This window comes from Dendrobates tinctorius, unplaced genomic scaffold (genome assembly GCF_039654945.1).
Source record: "Dendrobates tinctorius isolate UK_male_01 unplaced genomic scaffold, ASM3965494v1 ptg000034l, whole genome shotgun sequence".
In the NCBI taxonomy this organism is placed as follows: domain Eukaryota; kingdom Metazoa; phylum Chordata; class Amphibia; order Anura; family Dendrobatidae; genus Dendrobates; species Dendrobates tinctorius.
This window is the reverse complement of record NW_027361702.1, coordinates 12,600,814-12,624,703: the sequence shown is the minus strand read 5'-3', so window position 1 is coordinate 12,624,703 and position 23,890 is coordinate 12,600,814. Positions and strand designations below refer to the sequence as shown.

The window sequence follows — 23,890 nt, the reverse complement described above, 5'->3', positions numbered from 1 at the left end:
CTCCCTCTCCTCAACTGCCGTCACTGACGCCAGCCCTTTACAGACTGTCCCCCTCTCGTGTACTGTACCCAGTGCCTCCCCACGAACGAGACCCGTAATGGGTAGAGCAGCAGACTTACCGTCCTTTCCTGGACGTTGTGATTCTGTACGAGGCCTTGTAATCCCTACGGCTTGTACTACATCATGCTCCTGGCGTGTTGCCTCATGCTTCAACAACCCACAGCAGGAATTTTATCCCAAGTTCAACATTCCCAAGTTCAATTGACCAAAGTACAATGACCGCAAGACCAACGAATTGGGATACTTCAGCACGGTCAGGAGGCAGTGCATCTCGTTCTTACGGCACAGAGCCAAAGACTTTGTTCATGGACTGCGACACCGTCGGGAACTGTTCCAACCGTTCTCCAATGAGATCTTCAATCGATAAGCCTTTATCTTCACTTTTACTCTTTTGTTGTGTTATATTGTATATTTCACTGTCTGTCTCAACACCTGCCTGTGCGGAAGGTTTCCTTGAATACATATCCGTTAATTGCTCAAGTAAACTTTGTTAACCCCTTCTCTGCCTCCTGCTGTTCACTGCATCCAACGAAAGTTTACATTTTGGCTTAGTCGGCAGGATGCAGTCTGGCAACATGGAGTCCGCAGAACTGGCAGCCGGGCCCAGGACCAGTATCTCTTTGGGGGCCATGTTAAGCAATTTGCCTAAATTCATGGGGTCCAACACCATGTTGTGGAGCTGGACCGAGTATATGAGGGGTATGTTGAGAATGCACCCGATGACTCCCGCGCTAGAGGCTGAGGTGGCCATTATGGCCCTGGACAGAGAAGCTAGGGACTCCGTGAAGTTGCGCGCCCCCCTGGGACCATGACACTTTGACTAAAGTACTGCAGATTCTGGAAGCAACCCTCGAGAACCCGACTGATGTAGGGAAGCTCAGGACTCGCCTGTTTAGTCATATGCAAAGGGAGGGGGAGACGGTGATGCAGTATATGAATGCCATACAAGAGTTGCATACCGCTATTGTCAGAAAGGACGGTGTGGGAATAGGGCCGACCAACGTCGTGCTACGTGATTTGCTGGTGACTGGGTTACGAGATATTCTGACCAAACAGACCCTGAGGGATAAGGTATGGGTGGACCCCCACATCACTTTTGCTTACGTGAACAAGAGCAGAGGGTGACAGTCCTGGTAGGGAAGGTCCAAAGTGGGGAAGGGCGAGGCATGCAACACCTGGACAGAATCCTGATGAGAAGCTAGAGAATAAGGAAGTTCCCCGATTCCGAAAGACTGCTGGAACAGTGGCATCAACGCTGGACCAAATTTGGACCTCCTCGCGCAAGAGAATGTTGGGAATATCCAGGGATGAGTGTGTCCACTTACAGCAGGAGGACGGTGAACTTGCGCTGTTCCGACAATGGGTGACGGTGAAACAATTGCCCAGGCAGGACCAAAGAGACATTCTGAAACCCGAAGCACTGAGAATACTTCGACAGTGGGAGCGACTCCAAATGACAAATGGTCTGTTGTACCATAAAGCCCAGTTACAGAAAGAATTAGGAGCTACTTGGCAGGTGGTGATCCCCGAGACGGTGCTGTGCAAAATCGCCGCGGAAGCTCACAAGAGAGGAGCCCATTTTGGTGCTGAGAAAACTTTCCAATTGCTACAACGTTTTGTCTACCATCCTTGTTTGAGAGCAGTGGTTGAGGAAGCTTGTAAACTCTGCCAGGCCAAATCTCCAGAACAAAGAGCTCCAACACAGACTATTGTGACATCAACACCCCTGGAACTATTGACCATTGACTACTTGACCATCAGACCGACGCACCAGGGATATGACCACTGTCTGGTAATGATTGATCATTTCTCAAAGTTCGCTGTGGTAACACGAAACTCGAGATCAAACGGCAGAATCAGCGGCCCATGCCATCTGCAAAAATTTTATTCAGGTCTACGGATGACCGCAGCAGATTCACTCTGATAAGGGAGCCTGCTTCTTAGGGAGAGTCATGGATGAATTACAACAGATCTATCAGTTCAAAAAAACTGGAGTCTGAACTGAGAAAGTAAGTTAATGTGTATACACAATGTAAGTGCATATTAACACATGACCATTAACCAGAGAAAACAAAAAGCAAAAAACACAAATATCCTAAAATAAAAAAGGAAAAAATAAACTGCAAATAATGCATAAAGCACCTACCAAAGACCTCCTGAGTTCAAAATGCCTGGAAAAGTATTGCCTCTAACGAGAAATCACACAAAACAATTGTTTTTGTGCAAAAATATACAATCAGTTTTATTGGATAAAATACATGTAAACACAAATCCAATGAGCATATATACGGTGGAAACAACAAACCGCTCGACACAATGTGCACAGGATGTAAGCCATTAAAGAACATCTAGTGCAGGGTATAACTAAAGTGGATTATTTAGTAATAATAGAGTGCCTGTGCATAAAATTGCTCATGCCTCAAACAGAGGTCAAAAAGTAAACATCCTCAAGTGTGGGAGCAAATGGGATAATGTTCCCAAATTATGCTACTAGTAACTCACAAGTAACAAAACTAAACAAGCACCTCTGTACCCCGCACTCTGCATCATACCCGAAGGAGTTCACAGACAAGGTATTTAAGGATAATGTCTCTTACCCATGTGGACAGGTCGAGCGGCACTGGCAAAACCCCGACGCGTTTCGCCCAGAGGCTTCCTCGGGGGGCTGTATGGCCACTGTTGTGGGCCTAGGCCCTCTTATACTGGCAATAATTAGCATAGTCCATGTCCGGTATGAGCGGTCATCATACAGCGACAGGCGCAATCAGCGCAAGGTCAACACGTCAATTCCGGTAGTGAGCGCGCGTCACAGTGCCCATGTTACTATGGGCACATCGACGCGTGCGGCCATCATGGCGGTGCATGCGCAGGCAACGCAGGCTCCCCGCCGCGTCACTTCCGGTCATCCCGGAACCCGTCATAGTGCCCATGTAACCATGGACACACAGACTCGGGCCGGCTCCGTGAGGATACCTTCCATGGCGCGGCAGGTGCGTGCACAGCGCATGCCCTCCCAAGATGGCCCAACATAGAAATTTGTTTCTAATACATCCATATGTACCGCTTATACCAGAACCACCCTCACCATGGAGGATAATATAGACACAAGGAGAAGTTTTTATACAGTATAATGCCATAGAACATCCTAAGCATAGATACAGGTCACAGCAAATGATAACAATTAATAATAATAATGACACAGAAAAACAAACAAAAAAGATAATAAGTACATTATAAATAATACATATAAATATGCTGTGATTCCATATACATGCATCTTTCATTGATTTGTTCACAGGCGATGTATAAGTCCTTTCAATTCTAGGATAATATGGCAATTCAGCCTCCTCATAGTCCAGATAATGCCAATAAAGGGTCTTCAAAACCAGAATAATGATATTACGAATATATACCAACTGTTGAAAATTTAAAAAACAAAAATGAAAATTAAAACCCACACAAATTAAAAGAAAACAACAGAAAAGAGGAAAAAACAGATAATTAGAGGAATGGTGAGAATGATAGTTTTTCATTGAGACCCTTAGGAGTCATTGTGCCCAGGGTCACAATCCAACGACACTCCAGTTGTGCCAGGGTACGCTTAAGATTTCCCCCTCTAATACCACAATGGACCCGGTCAATCCCCCGTATACACAAACCGGATGGATCCGAGTTATGGTGCAACCGAAAATGTCTGGGGATTGTCTTCAAGCCAGGGACATCAGTAGCCTCTTTTGCCGCCCGGATGTCCCTGACATGTTCACGAGTCCTTACCCGCAGCTCACGGGATGTCAAACCCACATAGATCAAATTACAGGGGCAAGTTGCATAATGCACGACATACCGTGAGCTGCAGGAGATATATGTGAGGATACGATATTCCCTACCACCATCGGAAGCCATGAAAGAGGAAGTCCTTATAATATTACTACAGGCCCGACACGAGCCACAGGGATAACATCCCCAACGCTGTTGTTGCACCCCAAAGAACTTAGGGGTAGTCGCCACATAATGGCTTTTAACTAATAAATCCTTAAGATTTTTCCCCCTTCTAGCAGTCATCAGGGGGTATTCAGGTAATATCTTGCCTAAAGTAGTATCCGTTCTAAGGACTGACCAGTGCTTCTGAGGAATCTGGCGCATATCAGTCCACTGATTATTGAAAGTTGTAATAAATCTCAGGGGTTGATCTTTACCCACATTGCGCATGGAGCCACAAAGAAGCTCACTACGTGGAGTACCCCGGGCACGACGCAATCCCTTCTTGATACACCTATTGCTATATCCACGCTCACTGAACCTGGAAGTTAGGTCACAAGACTGACCCTCAAAGGCTGCATCCGTCGAACACACGCGTTTCATACGTAAGAATTGCCCGGTGGGTATTGCTCGTATGGTCGAGGGGGTATGGGCAGAGGTCGCATGCAGCAAAGCATTTACTGCAGTATCTTTACGAAAAATATCTGTTTGGATCCTGCCCTCCCCATCGACCATAATCTTGATATCCAAGAATTCTATCACTTTGGCATCAATCTTATGTGTCAATTTAATATTGATTGTGTTCTGATTGAGTCCCCGGATGAAGTCCAGAAGGCCAGCCTCCGACCCCTGCCAAATCATAAAAACGTCATCAATGAACCGGTACCAGCACTGCGCATGGGATGCGGCCCGAGTGTACGAGCAATACCCACTGGGCAGTTCTTACAGTTCTTCTTATGGCGCGGCAGGTGCGTGCACAGCGCATGCCCCTCCCAAGATGGCCCAACATAGAAATTTGTTTCTAATACATCCATATGTACCGCTTATACCAGAACCACCCTCACCATGGAGGATAATATAGACACAAGGAGAAGTTCTGTTCTGAATTTAGGCGTTAGGCAGCTGAGGTTTCTTGGAGTGATGCCGCCCTTCGGGGGCTGTTCCGTAGAGGCCTGTGTGAATGTCTGAAGGTTGCCCTGGCACTCCATCCTCCACCTGACTCCCTGGAGGATGCCATGACCCAAGCGGTTCGCAGGGATCGCAGACTGTGGGCAAGAGGTGTTATGCAACTTGAAACATCATTATTCTCCAGTGGAGTTGAGACCCGGACTCCTCCGGTGGCTATGGAGCTGAGCGCTGTCACCTGTGATGAGAAGGAAAGAAGACGCCGCCGGGAGAAGCAGTTGTGCTTCTATTGTGGGGAATCTGGACATTGGAAGAAGGACTGCCCCTCATGTCCGTCATCCTCCAAGGTGGCGGGAAACGACTAGGTCTGGGTAGTAGTCGAGGAGGCTACTCAGACCTTCAGGTACCTTTTTCCTCACTTGCAAAAATTGTGCTTCGGGTGGAACTGGAACTTGGTGATGGTCCTGATCAGACTACCGCCTTTGTTGACTGTGGCTCCACTGTTAACCTGATTGATGCCTGGATTATGACTCTTAATAAGATAGGGACAGTCAGGCTTCAGGAACCTTTTAAACTTGTGGCAATTAACTCGTTCTCTCTTACCCGGGATGGTATCTGTTATGATTGAGTTACCGAGGAGAAAAAAACAAAACACAAGCTCAGCCCAGAAAATCAGAGAGGTTGGAAACTAGCTGATTGCAGACCCCTAATCCTATCACACAACTAGCAGTAGCTGTGGAGTGTTCCTACGGTGATCCTAGACACCTCGTCACAGTCGGAGATCTAAATAAGCCTAAAGAGAGAAAAGGGAAAAACTGACTGCCCCAGAGCAGACCCCAAAGCAACAGGCAGCCCCAACATATAATGACGGTGAAACAAGATGAAAACACTAACACAGATAGAAAGATAGGTTGAGCAAACGATGGGGCCCAAGCTAACTAAAAAGGACAGGACAGAAAAGCTGCTGTCTGCAATCCGAGAAAACCCTGCTAAAAATATTACCAACACAACTGATAAGCAAAAAGGACCCTGAAGTCACTAGACTTCAAACCCTATATCAGCACTCAGAATATTCTGAAAGCAGAGCAAAAGAGAACACTGATCAAGGAATAAGAATCCAGCACACCCCCGGCCAGGGATGGCTGAACTCAATAGACAAGGTAAACAAAACCAAAACTAATAAGTTCAATAGCAGAGCAAAAACTTATCTTTGGGAAGCAGGAATCATACTGGTCTCCAAGAATCCAGCAGAGAAATCACCAGCCACTCAGAAGGGCATCGGCTGCCTTATATCCAGTCTGAAGTTCCTGTTACCCAGTCCCAGTCACAGTTTCTTTCATCCAAATCAGCCTCACTACCTTCCTTCACCAGAAGAGGGAGATCCTCGGACACAAAAGGTGAATGAACAGATGAGCTCACAACAGTACCTCCCCCTTGAGGAGGGGTCACCGAACCACCAGGCCGATCAGGATGAGCCCGATGAAAAGCACGCACCAATCTTTCGGCATGAATATCAGAGGCAGAGACCCAGGAATTATCCTCCTGACCATAACCCTTCCACTTAACCAAATACTGGAGTCTCCGTCTAGCCAGACGGGAATCCAGTATCTTCTCTACCTCATATTCCATGTTACCTTCAACCAACACAGGGTCAGGAGGTGCCACCATAGGAACCACTGGTTCAACAAACCTCTTCAACAAGGACTTATGAAATACATTATGAATCTTAAATGTGACAGGAAGAGCCAACCGAAAAAAGACAGGATTAATAATCTCCAAAATCTTGTAAGGTCCAATAAATCTAGGTTTAAACTTTGGAGAAGCCACTTTCATAGAGATATTCTTTGATGACAACCAGACCATATCACCCACCTTAAACTGGGGACCAATGGTCCTATGCTGGTTAGAAAACCGCTGGGCCTTTTCCTGGGAAAGAGACAACTTATCCACCACTTGGTCCCAAATCTGCTGCATTCTTTCCACCACAGTGTCAACCCCTGGACAGGCAGAAGACTCCACCTGCCCTGAAGAAAATCGAGGATGAAACCCAAAGTTACAGAAAAAGGGTGACATCAAAGTGGCAGAACTAGCTCTATTATTTAAAGCAAATTCGGCCAAGGGTAAAAATGAGACCCAATCATCCTGATCAGCAGATATAAAACATCTCAAATAAGCCTCCAAAGTCTGGTTTGTTCTCTCCGTCTGCCCATTGGTCTGAGGGAGAAATGCAGAGGAGAAGGACAACTGAATTCCCAACTTGGAACAAAAGGTCCTCCAGAATCTAGAGACAAACTGAACTCCTCTGTCCGATACAATGTTCTCAGGAATCCCGTGCAAGCGAACCACCTGTTGCAAAAACAAGGGCACCAACTCTGAGGAAGATGGCAACTTAGGGAGTGGTACAAGATGGACCATCTTAGAGAATCTATCACAAATCACCCAGATAACAGTCATCCTCTGAGAGACAGGCAGATCAGAAATAAAATCCATTGAAATATGGGTCCATGGCCTCCTGGGCACCGGCAAAGGCATCAACAACCCACTAGAACGAGAACAAGGCTTAGATCGGGAGCAAGTCCCACAGGACTGCACAAAATTTCTGACATCACGAGACAAGGCAGGCCACCAAAAAGACCGACTCACCCAATCTCTAGTATCAATAATACCTGGATGACCAGCCAACGCGGAGCAATGAACCTCAGACATCACTTTCCTCCTCCACTGGTCAGGAACATACAACCTACCAGTGGGACAACGCTCAGGCTTATCCTCCTGAAACTTCTCCAGAGCACGTCTCAAATCAGGCGAGATGGCAGAAAGAACCACCCCCTCACCTAAGATGGTAGCAGGCTTCGTCACAATAGGAGAATCAGCCAAAAAACTCCTAGAGAGGGCATCAGCCTTAACGTTCTTAGTGGCCAGAAGAAAGGAGACCACAAAATCAAAACGTGTGAAAAACAAGGCCCACCTGGCCTGTCTCGGATTCAAGCGTTTGGCCGACTCAAGGTAGATCAAATTCTTGTGGTCAGTGAGGACCACAACTTGATGTCTAGCTCCCTCCAACCAATGTCTCCACTCCTCAAATGCCCACTTCATGGCCAACAGTTCTCGATTCCCCACATCATATTTGCGTTCCGAAGGAGAGAACTTTCGGGAAAAGAAGGCACAGGGGTTCATTTTAGATGTTACAGGATCTTTTTGGGACAAAACAGCTCCTGCACCAGTCTCTGAAGCATCCACCTCCACCTGAAATGGAAGTGAGACATCGGGCTGTCGCAAAACCGGAGAAGAAGTGAACCTCCGCTTCAGCTCCTGAAAAGAAGAAACAGCCTATGGAGACCAATTCAGCAAATCAGCACCCTTCTTAGTCAAATCAGTCAATGGGTTGGCAATAACAGAAAAATTGGCTATAAACTTACGATAAAAATTAGCAAAACCCAAAAACTTCTGGAGAGCCTTCAAAAAAGTGGGCTGCACCCAATCATAAATGGCCTGTACCTTGGCCGGGTCCATTTCAATAGTTGACGGAGACAAAATAAATCCCAAAAATGAAATCTTCTGTACACCAAAAAGACATTTCGATCCCTTAACATACAGGGAGTTTTCCCTCAAAATCCGGAACACAGTCCGAACATGTTCCACATGAGAGTCCCAATCCCTGGAAAAGATCAAAATATCATCCAAATAGATGATCAGAAACTTATCCACAAAGTCCAGGAAAATATCATTCATGAAGCACTGGAAGACAGAAGGGGTGTTAGTGAGCCCAAAAGGCATCACCAGGTACTCAAAATGTCCATCCGGAGTATTAAACGCTGTCTTCCATTCATCCCCATGCTTAATGCGAATAAGATTATACGCCCCCCTGAGGTCAAGCTTGGTAAACCAGCAAGCACCTTCAACTCTAGAAAATAGGTCAGAAATCAGGGGTAACGGATACTGATATTTAACAGTAATTTTGTTAAGGGAGCGATAGTCAATATAGGGCCTTAATGAACCATCCTTCTTGGCCACAAAAAAACCCCCAGCACCCAAGGGTGAAGAGGATGGTCTAATATGACCCTTGTCCAACGACTCCTTAATATAAGAACGCATAGCCTCATGTTCGGGTACAGATAAATTAAAAAGTCGACCCTTGGGAAATTTACACCCCGGACTCAGCTCAATTGCACAGTCATAACTCCTATGAGGAGGCAAAGACGCAGACTTACTCTCACTAAACACTTCATAAAAAACAGCCAAATAGTCAGGAACCTCATGCGACTGGGGAGAGGTGGAGAAAACAGGAGTGTCACTAAGAGCACACCGACAACCCCAACTCACCACAGACACAGATTTCCAATCCAAAACTGGATTATGGATTTGCAACCAGGGGAACCCCAGCACGATGGTATCATGCAAATTATGCAACACCAAAAATCTGCAATTTTCCTGATGGTCTGGGGCGACCCGCATTACCACCTGGGTCCAAAACTGAGGTCTATTCTTCGCCAAAGGAGTAGCATCAATACCCCTCAAAGGAATAGGCGTCCGCAGGGGCTTCTTAGGGAAACCACAACGTTTAGCAAAATCCAAATCCATTAGGTTCAAGGCCTCTCCTGAATCCACAAAGGCTTTAGCAGAAAATGTGGACAGGGAGCAGATCAGAGTAATTGCCAGAAGAAACTTAGGTTGTACACCACCTACAGCAAATGTGTGTGCAAAACGTTTCTCTCATTTAGGGCAGACAGAAATAATATGAGAGGCATCTCCACAGAAAAAACACAGCTTATTACGCCTTCTAAAATCCTGACGTTGCGCCCTAGACAAAACTCTATCACATTGCATAGGTTCAGACATTTGTTCAACAGGTGGCAGCATTTCCCGTGTAATTTTACGTTCACGTAAATGCCGATCAACCTGAATGGCTAATGACATAGAATCATCAAGACCAGAGGGAACAGGAAATCCCACCATAGTATCTTTTACGGTTTCTGACAAACCCTTCCGAAAGAGAGCTGCCAAGGCACCATCATTTCAAGTGGTGAGGACCGCCCACTTTTGGAATTTTTGACAGTACAGTTCTGCAGAATCTTGACCCTGGCTCAATGCCAACAGGGTCTTTTCAGCTTGATCAATCGCATTAGGTTCATCATACAACAACCCCAAGGCCTGAAAAAATGCATCCACATTAGTTAGAATAGGATCATCTGGTACTAAAGAAAACGCCCAATCCTGGGGATCGCCGCGCAGCAAGGAGATGACAATTTTAACCTGCTGCGCAGCGCTCCCTGATGAGTTAGCTTCAAGGCAAGAAATAATTTACAATTATTCTTAAAATTCAAAAATTTAGACCGATCCCCAAAAAACACATCAGGAGTGGGGATTTTTGGTTCAGCAGCATGTGAATGAGCAAGATAGGCGGAAATTCCTCATACTTCAGCAGCAAGCTGCTCCACACGATCAGACAATTGCTTAAACTCCATCAGAAAAAAATATATATATTCCTCCTACGGCCTCAGAGAAAAAGAGGAAAAAATATACACAAAAAAACAAATTCTGACACTTTTTTTTTTTTTAACAATTCCTTCCTGCTTATGAGTACCCTAGAATCTGCGGTATGGCTGGTGAATCTGTTATGATTGAGTCACTGAGGAGGAAAAAAGAAAACACAAGCTCAGCCCAGAAAATCAGAGAGGTTGGAAACTAACGGATTGCAGACCCCTAATCCTATCACACAACTAGCAGTAGCCGTGGAGTGTTCCTACGGTGATCCTAGACACCTCGACACAGCCGGAGATCTAAATAAGCCTAAAGAGAGAAAAGGGAAAAACTGACTGCCCCAGAGCAGACCCCAAAGTAACAGGCAGCCCCCAACATATAATGACGGTGAAACAAGATGAAAACACTAACACAGATAGAAAGATAGGTTGAGCAAACGATGGGGCCCAAGCTAACTAAAAAGGACAGGACAGAAAAGCTGCTGTCTGCAATCCGAGAAAACCTTGCTAAAAATATTACCAACATAACTGATAAGCAAAAAGGACCCTGAAGTCACTAGACTTCAAACCCTATATCAGCACTCAGAATATTCTGAAAGCAGAGCAAAAGAGAACACTGATCAAGGAATAAGAATCCAGCACACCCCCGGCCGGGGATGGCTGAACTCAAAAAACAAGGTAAACAAAACCAAAACTAATAAGTTCAATAGCAGAGCAAAAGCTTATCTTTGGGAAGCAGGAATCAGACTGGTCTCCAAGAATCCAGCAGAGAAATCACCAGCCACTCAGAAGGGCATCGGCTGCCTTATATCCAGTCTGAAGTTCCTGTTACCCAGTCACAGTCCACTTGATCAGGTGGATCCTTGGACACAAAAGGTGAATGAACAGATGAGCTCACAACAGGTATCTGTTTCAGGTCTGAACTTTTTTCTCTGAAAGTGGGTTACACTCATGTGGAAAAATTAACTTGTCTTGTGTTAGATAACTTGCCTGCAGGACTGGTACTGGGGATGCCTTGGCTTCAACGCCATAATCCTACCATTGATTGGGTGACGGGGGAGATCACTCAATGGGGATGTAAAGGTAAGTGTTGTAACCTGGGGCCTTTTGTTAACTCTGTTAAAACCGTATCTGTGTAGTCTGTCGGTCTGGAAGGTATTCCGGAGTACCTGAAGGATTTCAAAGACGTATTTTCCGAAAGTGAGGCTGAGGCGCCGCCACCACTTAGACCCTACGATTGAGCCATTGATTTAGTACCCGGAGCCAAGTTACCTAAGGCTCGATTGTTCAATTTGTCCGGGCCTGGGCGCCAAGCCATGAAGGAGTACATAGCTGAGAGTCTCTGCAAAGGGCATATCAGGCCTTCTGTGTCACCTGTGGCAGCAGGATTCTTCTTTGTGAAGAAGAAAGATGGTGGTTTGCGGCCTTGCCTCGACTTTCGGGAACTTAACAAGATAACGGTTAGGAACACTTATCCACTTCCCCTCATCCCAGACCTATGTAACCAGTTATCTGGGGCCCAATGGTTTTCCAAATTAGATCTCCGGGGGGCCTACAACCTGATAAGGGTTCGGGAAGGGGACGAGTGGAAAACTGCGTTCCTCACTTCTGAGGGACTCTTTGAAAACCTGGTTATGCCCTTTGGGTTAACTAATGCCCCCGCTATTTTCCAGATCTTTATCAATGTTGTGTTTTCTGACCTGATAGGCCGTTTTATTGTCATTTATTTGGATGACATTTTGGTGTATTCCCCAGACAGTCAGTCTCACTTACAACATCTACAGACAGTTCTCCAGAGACTCAGGGAGAACCACCTGTTTGCTAAATTGAAAAAATGTTCATTTTTTGTACAGGAACTGTCTTTTTTTTTGGGCTGATTGTATCTTGTGAGGGGTTTCATATGGACCCTAAGAAGGTGCTGGCGATCGCAGACTGGGTTCAACCTCATGATCTCAAGGGGCTCCAGTGCTTCTTGGCATTTGCAAACTATTACCGGAGATTCATTAAAGGTTTCTCTCAAGTGGTTAAACCACTCACAGATCTTACCCAGAAGGGGGCTGATGTAAAAAATTGGTCGGAACTCGCTAAGGAGTCCTTCTCAGCTCTTAAGAAATGTTTCATGTCCGCCCCGGTGTTGGTCCAGCCAGACCCGTCCAAACCATTTATTGTGGAGGTGGATGCTTCTGAAGTAGGGGTGGGGGCAGTGTTGTCCCAAGGTCCGGCCACCCTTACTAATCTCAAACCCTGTGCCTTCTTCTCCAAGAAGTTCTCATCTGCCGAGAGAAATTATGATGTAGGCAATAGAGAACTTCTTGCGGTCAAGCTGGCATTCGAAGAATGGAGGCACTTTTTGGAAGGGACGGCTCACCCTATCACTGTTATCACGGATCACAAAAATTTGGCATACGTTGAATCTGCTAAGAGGCTTACTCCTAGACAAGTCCGTTGGTCACTTTTTTTCACGCTTTCAATTCTCCATTACTTTTCGACCAGGGTCCAAAAATGTTAAAGCGGATGCCCTGTCCAGAAGTTTTGACCCGGTGTTTTCCCCCGAGCCGCCGTCCTCCATTCTTCCCCCAGGGGTGGTAGTGACGGGGGTCTCATCAGAGTTGAAACAAGAAATTTTGAGGACTCAGTTCCTAGCTCCGACAACCAGGCCAGGGGATAAATTGTTTGTTCCGGATTTATTGCGGCCTAGACTTCTGCAGGAGTTTCATGAGTCTAGGCTGAGTGCTCATCCCGGTATCACGGCCACTAGAGAGGCAGTAGCCAGGATTTTTTGGTGGCCTTCACTGGGGTCCGATGTCAAGAAATTCATTGCTGCTTGTGGAGTTTGTGCCCGTTCCAAAAGCTCGCATAACCGGCCGGCTGGGGAACTCATACCTTTACCGGTTCCTGATAGGCCATGGACTCATCTCTCCATGGATTTTATTACCGGTCTTCCACCTTCCAGGGGCAATACCGTGATCTGGGTGGTGGTGGATAGGTTTTCAAAACAGGCCCATTTCATTCCCTTGGCAGCACTACCCTCAGCAGAAACATTGTCAAGGTTGTTCGTGCAGCATGTGGTCCGATTGCATGGGGTACCCCTGAATGTGGTGTCTGACAGAGGTGTGCAGTTTGTGGCCAAACTCTGGAGGGCATTCTGTATGAAATTGGGCATCTCACTCTCCTTCTCGTCGGCATATCACCCGGAGAGTAATGGTCAGACGGAATGCACCAATCAATTCCTGGAACAAATTCTCAGGTGTCTGACCTCCGCCAGACAGGAGGATTGGTGTGATGCGTTACCGTTGGCGGAAGTCGCTTTTAACAACCGGGTGAGTCAGTCCACCAACATGTCCCCATTCCTAATCAATTATGGGTTTAATCCTCATTTTGGGGAGTTTTCACGGGTGGATTCCGGTTGTCCAGGGGCAGAGGGGTCCGTCCAATGGTGAAAAAACCTCTGGGCTGAAGTCCAGCGTAATATCTCTCGGGCCCTGGGGAGGTACAAATATTTTGCTGACAAAAAGAGGGCCCCGGGACACATGTCTCATGTGGGGGAGAAGGTTTGGCTTTCCACATGTAACAGCAACTTGAAGGTACCGTCAACTAAATTGGGACCAAAGTTCATTGGTCCGTACAAGATTGTGGAGATAGTCAACCCGGTGGCTTATAGGTTGCGTCTCCCCGCCTCCTTAAAGATATCCAATGTGTTACATAAATCTCTGTTGAAACCCATGGGGTATGTCAAGGAGGACTCCGAGTCTGTTGTTCCTCCAGTGTTGGTGGAGGGTCACTTGGAGTATGAGGTTGGACATATCGTGGACTCTCGGCGGGTGCGCCGCTCTTTGCAGTACCTGGTCCACTGGAAGGGATATGGACCGGAGGATCGCTCGTGGGTCCCTGCTCACTCTGTACATGCAGATCGCCTGGTTCGGGCTTTCCATGCCAAGTATCCGGGGAAGCCTGGGGGTCCAGAGGCCCCCCGTTGAGAAGGGGGTACTGTCATGATCCCAGTGCAGGTTTTGACCTGCACGTCAGGGGTTAATGTCTTGAGCTCAGTGCAGGCTTTGACCTGCACACCTGGGGTTAATTATTGTGGCCTCTCTTTGGTTCAGGCAGAGCTTTTTATTGCCCTGAGATACTCCAATCTCTGTCAGTTATACTTTTGCCTTTGGCCGAGTGTTGTGACCTCTGTGTGCCTGTTCGTTGTCTTATAGCTTGCTTATATGGTTGTGATCCGGTTCTGTCCCCCGTTGTGAGTTTGATGTTGATTCTGTACTGTATATCTGCTTCTCTGGTTTCTGACTTCTTGACTATGTCTTGACTATCCGTTCTGTCTTGCCCTTTGGTAATTGTCGTGCTATCTCGTGCTTTGACCTCGGCCTGATCTGGTTTATTTCCCAGTCTATGCCTATTAGTAACTTTGTTCCGTAGTTACCATTCTAGGAGTTTTCCTGCAGCTCCTAACTCTCGGGTGTTTAGGCCACGCCCCCAGCAGTCACATGCTTCAGGTCCTGTGGGTCTGAAGCATGCATCTTCTCTGCTGCTGCTCGCTCCACAGGTATCTCTGAGCACAGGTTGTCTTACTCAGGACACGTGCACTGGCTCAGTGAGCAAGTGCAGTGCGGTGTTCCTGACAAAAGTATGAGAGATGTTCGGTCAGATGCTACAGGCAGGCGTCATCAGGGAGAGTCAAATTCTGTGGGCGGCCCCCATTGTGCTGGTACAAAAGAAGGATGGGACATTGATGTTCTGCGTAGACTATCGCAAGCTTAACGCCTGCACCGTGCAGGACTCATACCCTTTGCCTCGGATTGAAGAGTCCTTGTCCGCTTTGTGAAAAGCCAAATTCTTCTCAACGTTGGATCTAGCTAGTGGATACAGGCAGGTGCCCATGTCGGGGAAGGGCCGGGCGAAGACGGCTTTTATCCTACCCATGCGACTCTTCAAATTCAACAGGATGCCCTTCGGCCTTGCCAACGCTCTGGGTACGTTCCATCGTTTGATGGAGAGGTGCTTGGGAGACCTGAACTTTGAGGCTACACTCATATACACTCATGACTATGAAAATTGTAGATTCACTATGAAGGCATCAAAACTATGAATTTGTGGAATTATATGATTAACAAAAAAGTGTGAACCAACTGAAAATACTGTATGTCTTATATTCTAGGTTCTTCAAAGCAGCCACCTTTTGCTTTGATTACTGCTTTGCACACTCTTGGCATTCTCTTGATGAGCTTCAAGAGGTAGTCACCGGAAATGGTCTTCCAACAGTCTTGAAGGAGTTCCCAGAGATGCTTAGCACTTGTTGGCCCTTTTGCCTTCACTCTGCGGTCCAGCTCACCCCAAATCATCTCGATTGGGTTCAGGTCTGGTGACTGTGGAGGCCAGGTCATCTGGCGTAGCACCCCATCACTCCCCTTCTTGGTCAAGTAGCCCTTACACAGCCTGGAGGTGTGTTTGAGGTCAATGTCCTGTTGAAAAATAAATGATGGTCCAACTGAACGCAAACCGGATGGAATAGCATCGGCTGGTACAAACTCGACTCCAGAAGCTGGAACACCCTGAGAGACTCCCTCTGCGAGGGACAGATCTTTCAGTTGGGGACCGGGTGTTAGTAAGGGATAAATGGCCACGGGACAAACTGGAGAACCAATGGGAGAGGTGGCCATACCGAGTGAAGCGTCGAGTCAGCGGAAAAGGACCCGTCTATGAAACGCAACCAGAAGGAGAGGGGATGCCCCCAATCAGGTAGTACACAGAAGTATGCTCCGGCCATGCCTCTCCAAGGATCTCGTGCTAGAAGAAACGCCAGAGGTTCCTGAGTTGGTCTCTCCCGCAATGGAGAAGGATGAAGAGGAGGAGGACACGGAACAACAGCCTGAAAATGTGTCCGAAAGTCAGGGCCCTGGGGTCTCAGAAGAGGATGTCACGGAAGGCACTGATCTGGCTTCCCAACAATGGAACAGCCGAGTACAACTACACTTGGAGACTCCACTACTTCTTCCAATCTACGTCGCTTCGAACATACAACAGCTGGACATCCCCTCAACCGATACAACCAGGACCAATTTATTTGGCAACAGGTTGCTGAAAAAGGCCAACACAAACATAACAAACTCCAGGATGTCTCACCCGTGGAATGGCGAGTGAAAGGAAAGGGAGAGTATAAGGGGGTGAACAGGAATAGTGTCATCGGATAGAAATACGCTCTGGAGCCGGAACTATTGGGGCCGTCACCGCTGTTGCAGGGGGATGACTTGCCTGACTTGACTGGGCGGGAAGAGCTCGAGCACCTGACTGAAGGTGGCGTGGGGGACTTAAAAGGAGAGGAGCGCGGGAGGGAGAGGGACTTGGCGGGAAGTCGACTACAGAACAGGACGAAGGTTGGCTCCCTCTCCTCAACTACCGCCACCGACGCCAGCTCTTTACAGACTGTCCCCCTCTCATGTACTGTACCCAGTGCCTCCACACGAACAAGACCCATAACGGGTAGTGCAGCAGACTTTCTGACCTTTCCTGGACGTTGTGATTCTGTACGAGGCCTTGTCATCCCTGCGGCCTGTACTACATCATGCTCCCGGCATGTTGCGTCACGCTTCAACAACCCACAGCAGGAACTTTCAATGGACGCAAGTTCAAGGGTCTCAAGTTCAACGGACCCAAGTACAACGACCCCAAGACAAGCAGATTGGGATATTTCAGCACGGTCAGGAGACAGTGCAGCTCGTTCTTATGCCACAGAGCCAAAGACTTTGTTCATGGACTGCGACACCATCTGGAACTGTTTCAACCATTCTCCAATAAGATCTTCAATCGATAAGTCTTTTTCTTCATTTTTACTCTTTTGTTGTGTTATATTGTATATTTCACTGTCTCAACACCTCCCTGTGCTGAAGGTTTCCTTGAATGTATATCCATTAATTGCTCAAGTAAACTTTGTTAACTCCTTCTCTGCCTCCTGCTGTTCACTGCATCCGATGAACCTTTACACTTGCACCATCCCGCTTGAGTTCCTTCCTAGGTCCCATGTCTGGAACCTGATGACTGAAGCCTGGAGCCTGATATCCGCTGCCTGGTGCCTTACAATCGCCAACTGGTGCCTGGAGATCGTGTCCGATGTCCGGAGTCTGGCGTCCGCTGTCTGGTGACTGTAGCCTGACGATCGCTAACTGGTTCCTGAAGGTCGGTTCTCATGTCCGGAACCTGACGACCGCTTTCCTATGTCCTGCCGTTGTCCTGATGTCCTGTCGGTGTCCTGATGTCCAGTCTCTGTCCAGATGTCTGGTCTGTGGTCCTAGTTGTCCAGCCTATCTTCCAGAGTCGGTCCCGCCTGTGTTCCAGGATGGACTCCTCCTCTGGGTCCTGGGGAGTCTCCAGCATTGTTCCTCGGTGACAGCTGTCTGGATCTGACCAGCCGAAGACCTATGCTGCCAGGCTGGTGTCGTCCGTGTCCCAGCCGATGACCTGAGCTGCCACGCCGGTGTTTCTGGATCTGTGCTGCCTGGGTCCCTATGTTATTCCTGTGTCCCAATGTCCTGCCTGTGTCCCGATGTCCTGCCTGTGTCCCGATGTTCCGCCGTTTCCCTGGGGTCAACCCGTGATGACCCCCTGCCATTGTCTGTCCAAGGTCGGTGTCTGATGTTTTCCTGCTGTGCCTGTGCTAAGCCTGAGGTCCGAGAGAGAGGTACTCCTAGTAAGCCTGTGCCAGATGACCCTGGACTGCATCTACCCGTGATGACCTCCTGCCTTCGTCTTTTGACCTGAGACGTGTGCGCTTCCCTGATGTGCGGAATCGGGAGCCTGGCATAGTTATGTTCTGTTCATTTACTGCGACTTCGTTTAAGTAAAGTTTATGTTTCTTCATACCTGAAGTTGTGTGGTGTCATCTAGTTCTGCATGTCGCCATCTTGTCCACATGCTCAGCTGCCACAGACCCTGCTCGCTGCCCTTCCCTAGTTTGGGTAGGTCCAGGTCCCCCTCTGTGGTCCAGTGGGTCCACATTCCGTTCCCACCTGAGACGCTTGCCTCACGTCGTTGTGGTCTGGCGACGTGGAGGTGTTGGTTGGGCCGCGGCCGCAGCCGTAACACTTCATCTGTATTGGTCGACATATGCTATGTGATTTTGACTTTGTATGTATATAATGTATATATGTTCTACCTTGCACACTATGTACTACCATGAATAAGGCTCCATAGCAGAAACACGTTGGTTAGTGTGCCGCTGGTGACTACTTGTTTTGCATTTTATTTATTTTTTTGCCCCCCAAAATTTTTTTTCTGGGCTTTACAATATTTACGTCACCTCCTTTAATGTTAGGAAAAGGATTTCTGCATTTCTGTTTTTTTTTCAGTCAAGATGGGGTGCAGAGTGTACATTGATGAGAAAAAAAATGAACTTTTTTGAATTTACCAAATGACTGCAATGAAGCAAAGGGTGAAAAATTTAAAGGGGTCAAAATACTTTCCATGTGCAAAACAAAATACATAAGAGAGACAGAAGATTCGGCACTGCTCCTTAACCCCAAAGCAGTTCCATGACTGCTATTCAAGTCGAAAACCACACACCTGGACAGACCGCCAAACTACCGTCCGAACGGGCGCTCAATCCAGTAAAGCAAACATTTAATCTGATTTTGTACAAAAGAGAAAAAAGTGATGGCACTCACCGTTCTGTCGTGAAAATTCTTTATTGATTAAAAGGCATTGACACGGGAGGAACGTACGGAGAGTGGACAATGGCCGTTTCACGCACTTGCTCTTCAACGCGTCCTGAGGCTGGAATACAGGCAGGCGGGAATTTAGAAGCACACACATGTGGACACACCTCCTGATTTCCGACTCATACTCCCCCAATTGTGTGAAGCATGTGAACAAATTAGTCAAACACAGAATTAAAAACAAGGGTTAAAAAATCTCTATCATAATAAAATGTGGAAATAGAAACACTGAGCAGTTCCTACAAAAACACCGCCATATCTATTTTCTCATTTAACCCTAAAGGTCCTGTGGCATTCATTCGTAGAATCCACTTAGATTCTCTTTGTAAGAGAATTCTATGATGGTTTCCCCCTTGGGTTGGCTGTGATACTTTTTCTACACCTGCGAACTGCAGCGACTCTGCATTACCCCCATGCACTTTTTTAACATGTTCTATCAAAAGAGGGACCCCTTTTCCTGTGGAAATAGACTGAAAATGCTCTCTAAATCTAACATACAATGGAAGAAGCGATAACAGAAATCCAAAGTTGGTCTGATGTCATAGTCCGCTCAGCCGACAAAGGAGGTAATGTTGTCCCTTTCCTGCCATTTGAAATTCTCCGCGTTTATCGTATTAGCATTCCTTCCCGACACTGCTGCGTATGTGGCGCCCCTGAGGTGGAGACACCTGACCACGCTCCAACACCTGCATCCCACACAATGCAGTAGTGTAGCAAAGCACCCTTTGGTGGCTCCCTGCTTGGAACACGAAGCGTGCTGGGAGGCGGGTGGAGTTTAGTTGGCATCAAAAGAGCGGGAAGAGTTTAGGATTTAGTCAGTCTGACAGAGTCAGAGGGAGAGAGAAGATCCCCTGAGTGGGATGGATGAAGGAAGTGCTGCAGCCGACCTCAGTGACCTGGGTCCCCTGGCACAGGGAAGGAACATTGATGGAAAGCCTGACTCTCTCCATAAGAAAGAAGGATTAGTACGGAACGTAAGGAGAGGAGGACTAAGGATTAGGGTTAGAGCAGAACCCTTCCCAGGTTCACAGCGCAAGGCCGGGGTCCGGTCCCCGAGGTTGTATGGATACTAATGGTCCTGCGACAGACACCGGAGGAATACAAGTTGTCACCACTTTATTACAACAAAAGACTTGGGGGAACAACAGCAACGAGAGTGAGCCGGGACTTAGTAGCAATGAGTCCCCGAAGCAGGCTACAGCTGTCTGCCGTACAAGTAGAGTTCTAAGAACATCTGACAGGAGGAACTCCAGTGTAACTCAGTACTGTGAGTACTTCACAATAGGCGCTAGAAGGGAGACGTTCAGAAAAGGCACATATGTTGGTGGAGTGTTGGAACGGAGTACTTCATTTTGCTTGGAGGTTGACTGAGTCCCTGACCCGGAGGACACGGCACCGAGGCGGGCACCTGTATGCTCAACAGACTGTGAGTAAAGCTTTGGAACTACATGCTCTGGTGTCCTCCGCTTATTCCTGCGCCAACCCACTCAGCACTGCTACATCTCTGTGCTTAACACTGCACCATTACGCTCTCCTCACTAGCGCTTCATCTACACTGCCCTCGGACTACAGCCCTACCTGTGGAGGGCCACAACATCATTGCTGCACCACACCATCTGTCCCAGAGGATCTGTCTGCAGCGTCGGCTTAACATCTACGTTGCCGAACACCACAGGTGGCGTCACTAATCATTCACTAATAAACTTTAATCATTATCCACACGCTCAACAATCCCCTTTTACAATGGACGCCCAAGGCCACGGACCAGGTCACTGCCACTGTGACAACTCCCATTGAAACCAACGGGCCCGGCTCCGAGTACCCCACTAGCCCCGGCGCGGGGCACTCCACCTACGTCACCACAATCTCCCAGCAGATGCCGCGCATGGATAATGACGCTCTGCTTTCCGGACATGCACACTGAATTTGGATGTACGATCCAACTTCAAATCCTATGTATGCATGCTCCAGAGCCGTTAAGCGTCAGTGGCCACATGACAGATTGTGAGCACGCACGCTATCCTCGCTTGTCTTCCTGCTTGCCACGCTGACGCTTAGTGGCTCTGTAGCATGTGCCCACAGGATATGAAGCTGGGCCGTAACCCAGATTCAGTGTGCATGCCTGGAAAGCTGAGTAGCATTGCGCATGCGCGGAATCTGCTGGGAGATTGCAGTGACGTAAGGAGCAGTGACGGTAAGGAATGATAATATGATGGGCGTGGACATTTTTTTCCCACTAAAATACTGTTTTAGCCAAAAATGTATCATCTTCACGAGAGCTAATAGGGCAAAAATGGGTTGTTGGGCAATTTCATTCAAGTGCTCTGATACCCCATGTGTGGACAAAAGCTAATGGTTGGGCACACGGCAAAACTAGGAAAGGAAAGAGTGCTATTTTAATTTTGGAAAGCAAATTTTGACACCATGTTACATTTGCTGAGCCACCGAGGTGCCAAAACAGCAGAGACCCCCACACGTCACCCCATAGCAGTGACTACTTTGGCTGTTCTCACTTGGTGACATCCACACAATGCTTTTTTTCTGGAGAACTGCAAATATAGCAACTTAGCGCCCATACATTGCGCCCAGCATGTGCTTCTGGAGACACGCACTTCGCAAATTGTTAAATGGGCTCTCCCTGCTACAGTAATGCTAAACATGTGGTCCCTTACTGCACTATAGGCACAGTGGGGCTCAGAAGGACGGGGCATTTGGGAAGCAGAGTTCACTGGATTATATTTGGGGGTGGTGAGAGCCATGTCGCTTTTCCAGAGTTTTGTTCTACCAGTAACGTGGGAACCCATACATTTCCAGTGACTGACTAAAATAACGTGACACCGCTGGAATAGAGCCCATTCAAAAGTGACTTCATATGCCTCATAAGCGAGTGGTTCCATTAGGAGTTTGTCTGAATTTTTGGGGGGCATTTACATTGAAACCACAAGATAAGTGCTCCTTGGAGAGGGCAGGATAAATGTGAACCGAGCCTTATTCCAACTTTTGGGAGGTGGAATGAATAGACAGCAATACAAGAATAGTTCTGTTTTACGCCGTTCCTCGTGCAGTATAAGTGATTAGATGACTTTATTCTTTGGGTGGGTGAAATTACAATAATACCAGATTTCTAAACTTTTTTGTGTTTTGCTGCTATCACACGGTAATAATGCATTTTTTTTAAATAAAATATCATTTTTTGTTGCCATACTCTGAGATCTAGACATTTTTTTACTTCTTGGTGAATAGAGATCATTTTTTGTGTGACGAGTTGGAGAGTTTTTTGGCACCATTTTGGGATACATAACATTTTTGATCACATTTTATTCAGATTTTTCAGATGCGGAACGAACAAAAAACAGCAATTCAGTTATTGTTTATATATATATTTTACGCCATTCCTCGTGCGGTAAAAGTGATAAAACTGATTCTTCTTGTCAGTGCGATTACAGGGATAACAGATTTATATCTATTTTTTAGGCTTTGCTCTTCTTACAGACTAAAAACAATATTTTTTTTAACATATTTTATTTATCTTTTTTACTTAGTCCCGCTGTGGGACATGAATATTTTTTATGTAAAAATAAAGTAGGTATGCTAATGTAAGGAGCCATTTTCTGCAGCCTCATGGAAAATTAAAGGGATCCTGACAGCAGTTTACTGCAACCTGACAGTAGCTTTCTGATCTGTGCCTTTTTCAAGTTGTCTTTTGTTCCTCGCTTTTCAGATTTTTGTGCCACTGTGGCTTTCTCCACATGTCCAATTCACAAAATGCAACTTTTCAAAATAAAGTCGCAAAATTTGACTTATCTCCACTCCACTCCCCTTCCCCCAGAGTGATTATTTTTGAGTGTTTTTTACATTTCACGAGATGTGCGACTTTTCCACTGAAAAATTAAAGACAGAAAAAAAATTGTGAATTTGGAACAAAACATATCAGCGAAAAACACAAGTCAAAAAGTAGCTTAACCTTCCCCCCCACCCTGAGCAAATGATGAATCGGGCTCAATGTACCCAGACCGGATTTTCATACTATATGGGTGACTCATCAAAGCTTTGTCGACAGATTTTTGGTGCAAAAAAAAAGCTTTGAAAAAATTGCAAATTTTCTTGCGCACAAAAAAAAAAAGAAATTGGGTTCTGGCATATTCACACCATTGTTGTTCCAGCGTGGACCAACCAGAAACGAGGCATGGAGACCCCCGCTCATCTAAGGCATGACAAGCAGCAGCGTTCAGTGCGCCCCAAATTGTACCCCAGCGGAGGCTGAAGATTAGTGGCGAGGTGCACCCCACTCCGAGTCAGGAGTGAGCGCTACAACAAGGCCCCCATAAGCACTGGTGAATTGGTGGTCTTCTCCAGTCTCCCCCTACTGTTCGCTAAAACTAAGTGCACCTTCCCTTTAATGAAGAGCTGACAGTGCCATTAGAGGATTTCAGGACCCTGTTTTTTGGCTCAGTGGGCGTCCCGACGATGACACCCCACCATGTTATCATTATTGCCATGGTAGGAATCCCTGCAGGTTGCTAAGATTCCAGAAAACCGAACCTGCAGAAAAGCTGCAATGTGTGAAAAGCCCCCAATATAACTACCCTCTTTTCTGGAAAGGGTTAATATAGGAAGCAGAGGGAGAAGCACACCGTGTGCTCACGTCCACAGAAGAAAACCCTGAGGAACAAGCATGGCGCGACCGTCACTGTGGCAAGGGAGGAAGGATCAGGGTCTACTCTGACCCCTAGCGTCCTCCTGATTCATTACTCG

At 47.0% G+C, this 23,890-nt stretch overlaps 1 long non-coding RNA gene across 1 annotated transcript; it reads right to left on the bottom strand.

The window, feature by feature from the left end:
* Positions 1 to 2,272: 2,272 nt before the first annotated feature.
* LOC141087540 (uncharacterized) lies at positions 2,273 to 23,861 on the bottom strand. The gene is made up of 3 exons (XR_012231684.1): positions 23,722 to 23,861; positions 19,085 to 19,193; positions 2,273 to 3,476 (listed from the first exon to the last, which is right to left on the bottom strand). It is a non-coding gene; the product is annotated as an uncharacterized lncRNA (long non-coding RNA).
* Positions 23,862 to 23,890: the final 29 nt, after the last annotated feature.